This window comes from Macrobrachium nipponense, chromosome 1, assembly GCF_015104395.2.
Source record: "Macrobrachium nipponense isolate FS-2020 chromosome 1, ASM1510439v2, whole genome shotgun sequence".
NCBI lineage: Eukaryota > Metazoa > Arthropoda > Malacostraca > Decapoda > Palaemonidae > Macrobrachium > Macrobrachium nipponense.
The window spans coordinates 71983536-71993535 of NC_087200.1; the positions used below are offsets into that span (position 1 = coordinate 71983536).

At 38.0% G+C, this 10000-nt stretch overlaps 1 protein-coding gene across 2 annotated transcripts in view; it reads left to right on the forward strand.

Annotated features, from left to right (window-relative positions):
• Positions 1-10000, forward strand: part of LOC135219378 (nephrin-like) — a 330968-nt gene that overhangs the window by 284938 nt on the left and 36030 nt on the right. The window lies entirely within an intron of this gene.

Sequence of the window (10000 nt, forward strand, 5' to 3'; positions counted from 1 at the left end):
TCAAAGATCTCTCTCTCTCTCTCTCTCTCTCTCTCTCTCTCTCTCTCTCTCTCTCCTGGGAATCTTTGAAAAGACCATATTGCAATCTTTTGTGCGCCTGGTCGTCTATCTCGCAGAGAATCAGACCGGTTATTTGAAACATTCGGAATGATATATGGGAGTCAGTATTGACAGCCGTGATGAATATGAGTTGGCTTTGTGCTACCCGCGCTAATATTGAGCTCTCGTTGACATTTACAGAATAGATGAGTTAAACATGACGGATATTGTCTTTCTCCTGGGATTTGTAATTACAAGTACTACTATTATCATTTTAACCCCGTTCACATACTAAGAGAAAAGATTAAATGGCCGTTAAGTTCTAATGCAGGATTCCTTATAGTTCCTTAATCATGCAGGTATTTACTCTACAGTTCACTCATATTTAAAAAGGTAGAATTCATGTAGAAAACTATTTAAATTTTTTAACATATAATATGATACTCAGGACCGGAATATAAAAAAAATAAAAATATTGTTTTTCTTGAGACTCATCGATGTCTTTCTTTCATTCAAATTTACCGACTTTATTACGCTACAGTCTCTTGAGAGAAAGGCCACACACACACACACAGAATTTCATGGTCCGCTATATTTTCTCTCTTAACAGTGGTATGGGATTTAACAGTTAACCTTTAGTAACAAATGTTCTCATTTTCCTTCAACCGACAAAACCTGTATGTCAAGAGAAAGAAAGAGTCTGACATCAAGTCAGTGTCCTGGTTTATCCATAAAGATAAGATTACATCATAACCATCCATGATAAAAGCGCTGCCCTTAACGACGACGAGCAGCAAGAACTCAAGTTAAGCAACATTGCAAGAACCTCCCACGTCATTTCTTAACAGACGACAGACACATACCTGAGACATACGAAGGCGTCTTTCGATGTGATATGTGAGCCTCGGCGGATGTGGATAATCTGACGAGTTAGGAATCCACGTCCAGGACTGACGTCAGTAATATCCAGGGGCCATAAGAGGCTGAAGTTGGAACATTAATCTACAAGTAGGTTGCGTGTGCTGTTGCCGAGTCAAGGGAGTTGCACAGGGACGATAATGGCAAGTTTTGAGGTGCCGCGGTGCGAAGATTGTACAATAAACCTTTTAAATACGTATTGAGCAACGTTTCCGTGTTCCTCTCTCTCGCGCTACAAAAAATTATATACATATTCATTATACACACACACAGATATATGTATGTGTATGCTATGTATGTATGTATGTATATATAATATATTATATATATATATTATATTTAATATATACATATAACATAATTATATACATATATATAGAATATATAATTAAATATATACATATATACTATATACATATATGTATATATATATATATACATATATATATATATATATATAATATATATATATATATATATATATATATAGAAAGGATTTATGCCTTTACATTTTTGGAAATGAAGACATGCCTTGTGGTATGGGTGTAAGAATACTACCACAGTAGGTTCTGCAGGTCGTAAAAGGCGACTAAAAGGACAGCACCTGGTCGTCTTACTTTTTAGTAAAAGTCTCGGCCTACCGCCAATAACTGTGGAAACTGCTACCTTGCAGTCTTACTTTCTAGTAAAGGGCTAGGCCCACTGCCAATAACTGCGGAAACTATTGCCTTGCAGGTGGACTTTTTAGTCAAAGGCTAGGCCCACCGCCAATAACTGTGGTTGATGACAGCGAGGGCATGCAATCGTAAAACACCTTTGCCAAACAATAAACCATGACTGATGTTTTAAGGAATATGAGTGTGGCTAGGGCGTCCCCAGTAAGCAACGCGCGTCAGAATCCCCCTCCTGGCATGATAAATGGGCGAGGGATATCGAAGGGTTCAAGACAGGGCGAAAGAAGTTAGTGAAAGAGTGGAAGATAAGAGCAGGTACGTGGAACGTAGGTACTCTAACAGGTAAACTGAGGGAGATAGTAGATGTGATGGAGAGGAGGAGGATAGATTTTTTGTGTGCAGGAGACTAGGTGGAAAGGGAGTGTAACCAGAGAGATAGAAAATGGGTATAAGCTGTATTACAGTGGGTCACGAGAAGGAAGAAATGGAGTTGGAATTATAGTAAGTAATAACTGGAAGGAAAAAGTGATACAAGTAAAGAGAGTAAATGATAGGCTTTTAAAGATGCCATTAATAATAGGGGACAAGGTACTAAATATAATATAAGCATACCCTCCTCAGATGGATTGCCAAGAGCAAGAGAAAGAATTATTTAGACAATAGTTTGAGGTTGCCATTAGAACAGTGAAAGTGGAGGAGAAACTAATAACATGATATGAATGGCAGGGTGGGAAAGAGAAGAGATGGGTATGAGGAGGTACACGGAGGCCATGGGTTTAGCACAAGAAATGAAGATGGGGATTATTTATTGGAGATGACTCAGAGTTTTGAACTGGCCTGTATGGCCTGGATGAACACATGGTTTCAGAAGTTAGATAAGTACTTGATAAGTTATGAAAGTGGAGGAGTGCAGAGCTAAATAGATTACATCCTTATTAGAGGAGCCAGCAAAAGCAATGTGACAAACTGCAAGTGATCTTGGGAGAAGCATGTGTTAAACAGCATAGGGTGGTGGTGATGGATTTTAAAATGAGAGGCAGGAAACTCAAGAAAGAGAAAGAGAAGATCTATAATTAAGATTTGGGACCTTAAAGGAGGAAAAGTGGAGCAATTTAGGAGGACTATGAGAGAGAGACATCTGGAAAGGGGGTACACAGAATTTGGACAGGGTAATAGAGTGGAAAATATCTGGGTAGACATGAGAGAAATATGTGTGGGGGAAGCAGAGGAACTGGCGGGAAGAACCGGCGTATATGGAGTGTCAAGTGGAGAAAAGTGGTGGTGGAATGGATAGGTGCAAGAATCAATTAAAAAGACAATCAAAAGCATTTAATCACTGGTGAGTAAGGCATGCACAGGGTGCAGAAGAAAAGTACAGAGAAGAGGAAAGAGAGGCGAGGAGGAGGGTAGGTATGGCTATGGGAAGGGCAGCAGAGCAGTTGAATGAAAGACTAGGAACAATAGAAGAAGAAAAGAATATCTATAAGATTTCAAACTTGAGGAAAATGCAGAGACAGGATGTGGGTAGATTGGATGTCATCAAGGATAGTGATGGAAATATACTGTATAGGGAGGAAGACATTAAGAAGAGATGGCGAGAGTATTTTGAACAACTGTTAAATACTGAAAATGAGAGAGAAGAGATGGGGGAAGCACATAGGATAGAGGGACCAGTGAGGGAGATACAGGATACAGAAGTGAAGAGAGCCTTAAGGAAAATGAAGAATGGTAAATCACCAGGTCCTTCGGAGTTCCAAGTTGAAATGCTTAAATTACTAGGTGCAGAGGGGAGAAATAGATGCTGGATTTATTAAAAGCTATATTGGAAGAGGAAGAAATACCAAGGGATTAGGAGGAGAGCCTAATGGTATATATATACAAACAGAAGGGAGATTAAACCAACAGAGCATGGATTGAAAGTTTTAGAGAGAGTACTGGATGAGTGATTAAGAGAGATCGGAAAACAGCAGTATGGATTCATGAGAGGAAGAGGGACAGTGGACGCCAACGTGATATTAAGACAGCTACAGGAAAAGAGGCTTAGAGGGAAACCAGGAGCTATATTGGGCATTCACAGACCTAGAAAATGTATTCAATAGAATCCCAAGAGAAGTGATGTTTGGTGTTTAAGGAAAAGGGAAGTCCCAGAAAGTTGGTTAGGCTGGTCGAGCTGATATATAAAAGAACTCGCACAAAAGTGATAACAGCAGCTGGGGAAACAGAAAACTTTGAAGTTAGTGTGGGATTACACCAGGGGTCAGCATTAAGCCCACTTTTGTTTGTGCTGGTCATGGATGTGTTGAATGAAGTGATCAGCAATGAAGAACTGTGGGAATTGTACGCCGATGACTTAGTGATTACTGCTGAAAATGAGGAGGACCTACAGAGAAGGCTTGGAGATTGGCAGGAATCTTTAGAGGGGGTTGCTTAAAGGTGAATGTAAATAAAACAGAGGTTTTGCTGAGCAGTAGGGAAGATAGAGACAGAATAGTAATACAAGAAAGAAGAGGCTCAATTATAAAACAGGCAGAAAAGTTTAAGTACTTAGGATCTACTTTAATCCAAGAGGGACGATGTGAAGCTGAAGTTGACAGTAGGATAAGAGGTGAATGGGGGAAGAGGAGAGAAGTAGCAGGAGTGGCATGTGATAAGAAAATGCCAATCAAGCTAAATGTCAAGATATATAACACAGTGATAAGACCAGGTTTAATGTATGGAGCAGAAACATGGGCTCAAAGAAAAAAAGGGGAAGTAAAGCTTGAGAGAACAGAGATGAGACTGCTAAGGAGGATTATGGGAATATCGTTGCTTGAGAGATTGGAAAATTATGAAATAAGAAGAAGGGCAGGCTTAGTAAAGATTACAGAGGTGATAAGAGAGTCACGATTGAGATGGTATGAGCATATGTCAAGTTAAATACATCTTAGTTTTACCAGACCACTGAGCTGATTAACAGCTCTCTTAGGGCTGGCCCGAAGGATTAGATATTTTTACAGGGCTAGAAACCAACTGGTCACCTAGCAACGGGACCTACAGCTTATTGTGGGATCCGAACTACATTATATTGGGAATGAATTTCTATCACCAGAAATGCATTCCTCTGATTCCACATTAGCCACGCCGAGAATCAAACTTCGGACCACCATATTGGTAGCTAAGCGTGAAAATCACTCGTTCAACGAAGAACTAAGGGCATATGTTAAGGATGCATGACGAGGAGGGAGTGAAGAGGGCTTGGGAGGAACCTGTTAGAGGAAGAAGATCAAGAAGGAGACAGAGAATTAGATGGAGAGACAAAATGAAGGAATATATGGAAAGAAGAGGTTTGGTGGAGGATGATGCCTTTGACAGAAGGCAGTGTAGGTGGCGCATCAGGCAACCGATCCCTTAATGTAGGGACAACGGTGGGAAAGAAATTTGATTTTGAATCGACAAGAAGTAAAAAAAAAACCTGATGATTATATGAACAAAGTTATAGCCACAAAGGAAAATTGAAACACTGGAGATGCTAAGTACTTTCCTCTTATTACCAAGACATGTTCACAGCAACTAAAGATATACAGAAGCAAGGGCCTATATAAATGTTTGGTACAAGTCATAAGGGAATACAAAAAGGTTGGAAGGTCACAGAACAGTGAACAGACTAAAATCTAAATCTCCTTATTGGTAATCCTTTTTATTCTATCTTTCAATTCCTTCTGGAATAATATGTTTTATGACCGGGTCAAAAGAAAATAATCCTTGACTTACATTGAAATTATTCTCCCAGGTTAACTGAATCAATATATATATATATATATATATATATATATATATATAATAATATATATACACACACACACACACACACACACACACACACACATATATATATATATATATATATATATAGATATATATAGATATATTATAATAAATATATGTATGCGCACATTCAAGGTGTTGTGTGTTTTTTTATATACAAATGATTATAATACTGGCCGAAACACTTAACAACGAATAGGGGACAGCGAGACGAATAAAACTGTCAAACTGTCAACACCACCATTAACTCGAGGTTATCTCGTGAGGCCCCTTTCATATCAAAAGGCTTTGATCACATGCCTTGAGCTTCCGTTTAATCACGCAAGAAAAGGACCTTTCATTTTCGAGTGACACCGTCCTCTGAGTTGTGAAGAAGCTTTTCCACATTTTTATTCTATCAATTCATGAAGTTTACTCCCTCCCTCCCCCCCTTGAGTGAGCTCGTATCTAAAAAGGACATTGACTCGTTTTTAGAACTTATAAGAAGAATCGTTCGCCCGAGGCTGAAAAGGGATCTGAGAAGCCAATGAATGAGTAATAAGGTCTCACTCATTTCAGTGGATGAGGTCACGTCTCTACCCTTCAAGGTAAGAAAAAAGGGGTGATAAAATTCTATACTTTCTAAATATTAGTTCAACTGATGAAGCGTCAAGGAGAAGGCTGTTTGATGAACGCTAACCATTCATAACTAACGCCAACGTCTTTCAATATTTGCCGAAGTTAAAATCGGCCAATGTAAACTCACGGTGGTAATAAGTCGTGACTACTTCGTTCCTCTCTCAAAAGTGTAGGCCGTTTTGTGAATCATGTTTACTTCGGTTTCTTTTGAGACTTTTTTATATGTTTTCCTTCAGATTGATGGGGTTTCAGTTTATTGGATTTCTTGCGCTCTTAATTGCACTCGTAAGACAGATGTTTGATGATGAGCATAAAAACTATATGCATATGCATCCTGCACAGAAGTTCCTCGCTGGACGAGTGGTTTTAGCGCTCGGCTGCCAATCCGGTGGTCCGAAGTTCGATTCCCGGCTTGACCAACGCAGAATCAGAGGAATTTATTTCTGGTGATAGAAATTAATTTCTCGATGTGGTGTGGTTCGGATCCCAAAATAAGCTGCAGGTCCCGCTGCTAGGTGACCAATTGGTTCCTAGCCACGTAAAAATATCTAATCCTTCGGGCCAACCTTAGGGGTGCTGTTAATCAGCTCAGTGGTCTGGTAAAACTAATATATACTTAGTTGTGAAAGAAGTAGCCTACTATTTCTATTTAAATACCTAAATTAAATTTATACATAAAATTCACTTGCATTTCGCCTGCATTTGCCGAGCTATGCTTGTTTTTTTTTTTAAACTAACATATTATATATATATATATATATATATATATATAATATATATATATATATATATATATATATATATAATAATATTATATATATGTATATATATATATATATATACACCTATATATACATATATATATATTATATATATATATATATATATATATATATAGATACATATATATGTATATATTATATATATATATATATATACTATATAAATATTAAATAGGTTATTTATTTATTTATTTATTTTTATTTATTTAGTTATTTATTTTTTCTACTTATTTTATTTAATTTAATTTTTTATTTTTTTTATTTTTATTTTTATTAGTAAAGACGAAAGCGCTTGGATTTCTGCCTATCATTTTCCTGTGGTATTCGCTATATATATATATATATATATATATATATATATATATATATATATATATATATATATATATATATATACACATACATACATATATATATATACATATATATATATATATATATATATATATATATATATATATACTTCTATTTCACACCGCACAATCACAAATCCGCGCTCATCGTTCCTTTGCCCAAACCCCCAAACCTTCAATGGGGGGTCCGTTTTCCCAAAGCGACTTTTCTTCGGGCGCTCGAAGTGGAAATCTACAAGCCATAATTACCCGAAAGACGACGGGCTCTTTCTCCTGATAAACACCGTCCCGGGCGGTGAACAATTCCAGAGGAATCGCAGACGATCGTTCTGGAACAAGACATTGCTTCCTTCCTCTCTCCATGGCTTCCTGCCCACCCACCAAATATACGGCAATGCCCTCGTTTCTCTGTCCTGGATAGTGTGTGTGTGTGTGTGTGTGTGTGTGTGTGTGTGTGTGTGTGTGGTCCCGAGGATTCCGAGAAAGTCTGTATTCTTCATCAGTGATTTCTTCCTTTATGGCTCTCGAGGAGCATTGCGGCACCAGTGAGCTGTGTAGTTGAAGGTGATCTCATCGAACAGTTGATTTCCTGGTGCTGTAACGCCAGATAAAATGTAGCTGACCAATCAATCGTTTATTCACTTCTACGGAAAAATGATTTTCACGTCTATAATTCACTACTACGCGTAACATGTTTGATATTGTCCCTTATTTCGTTTTGTTCCATCGTTTTCTCAGTCATATCCTAATAAATCTTTGTCGATTAAAAAAATATATATAGATTTCCTTGCCTTACCTACCGTTCTTTCATTAAACATGTCCTTTAAATATGATTAAATTCCTATTACACTGTTATCAGTATGTTTCCCTTTTTTATGAATAATTTTTCTTTGGTCGACCAAACAATATCACTTTTTTTCGTTTCCAATAACATTAAAACATATCTTTCGATTCCGCCACCAATATGATATGACAGCCATATTAATTATCTTTGAAAAATGATGTGAAAACTGAAAAAGCGATTGCAACGTTAGGTCCGAGTCCTCTGCTGTCAATCAAATGCATATTTCATCATAGCTCAACACTGTTTAAAGGCAATAACTATTACTGCCACTTTATTCTTCTCTCTACTTTAAGTATAGTCGCGGCCAAAAGTCTGAATGTATTATCGCTCCCTGGTAACCTAACGGTCATCAGTGGGTCATTCAGAAACGCTGCCCATTGCTGTCGATCGGTAGTTTCGACTGCAGACCACCGGAATTTGAACGTCAACGTAATTATTGCAGTCTTCTTCTTCCCAGCTTTAACCCATTTTTATATGGGGTCATAGTTCCTTGTTGGACGAGTGGTTTCCGTGCTTGGCTGTCAATCCGGTGGTCTGAAGTTCGATTCTCGGCTCAGCCAACTTGGAATCAGAGGAATTTATTTCTGGTGATATAAATATATTTCTCGATACAATGTGGTTCGGATCCCACAACAGGCTGTAGGTTCCGTTGCTACGTGACCAATTGGTTTTAGCCACGTAAAAATATCTAATCCTTCGGGCCAGCCCTTCGGAGAGCTGTTAATCAGCTCAGTGGTCTGGTAAAACTAAGATACACTTAACTTTTTATATGGGGTCGCCGTTGTGAATGAGTCGTCTCCATCGATTTCTGTCTTGTGTAGTCTGTGTGAATGCTGTATCATCATCTCCAAACAGTAGATGGATATTTTGTGTGGTCTGGTCCAGCAAAAGACAATAAACGCAATGATCATTATCTGTTGTTCAAAATATCTCAAACTGATCTCTAGTGCAACCTGATGAGGAGCTTACCATATTTTACATATGCTAAATACTAACAAGGCGTGATCCGACCTCCAGCTTACTCGGGGCGCGTGCTAAAATAAACGGTCAAATAGAGCATTGTTACGCAAACGAAAATTACAATAAATACGCTATATCTCATTAGAAATAATTGTTCTGTGCTGTTTAACATATCCACTATTTATGTCTTACATTTTCTTTGTAATAAATAACTCATAAAATCCTTTCCTAAAATTCTTGTATCTTTAACTTAATGCAAAACACCTTTTTAGGCTTTTCCATAGACACCTCCTACCCCAAACAAGAACAACAACTAACTCCCCAAGCAAGCGAAAATAGTTCAAAACTAATGAATGAAACTATGCCAATCACATGGTTATGTTCTGGTATACATATTCGAAACAACGTTCGAATATGTATACCAAAAAATTTATTGTATTTATGATATATATCATCGCTGGGACCAAAACTAATGAAACACAATAAGATTATGAAGACAATTATTCATGTCGGAGAAAACCGCTCCCGTTAGAAGCATCTCTGCTATAAATCTGAAATTTACTTCGAGGCTATTTCCGTGTACGAAGATGAATCTCATTATGATAATTTAATTCCTATGACTGCATCAAATAATCACGTTAGGGATATGTAAATGAGAGTAACTAATCAAATTCCCTTTCCTTTAACAGCTGGAAGCACAGTATTTTATGGCTGATTTAACGAATGTGTCTGAAAAAAGGATACGAGGATAATACACAGGGGATAATTAATGTCCAGAATATTATTATCATTAGTATTATCAGCCTGTTGGCGGGTGCTACGAGCGCTGGAACCCGGCGCTGCTGTGTCCCCTTACTCTACTGATCCTGCCCCGCTCGCACCCGGGGCGGGCAAACAGGTTTATAGAGGGAGGGTGGATATCTCCCCTACCCTCCCATTCCCCTAAATACCCGGCCCCATCCCCCCGGGCAGACAAACGGGTTTGCAGGGGGTGAGTGGCTGTGTCAT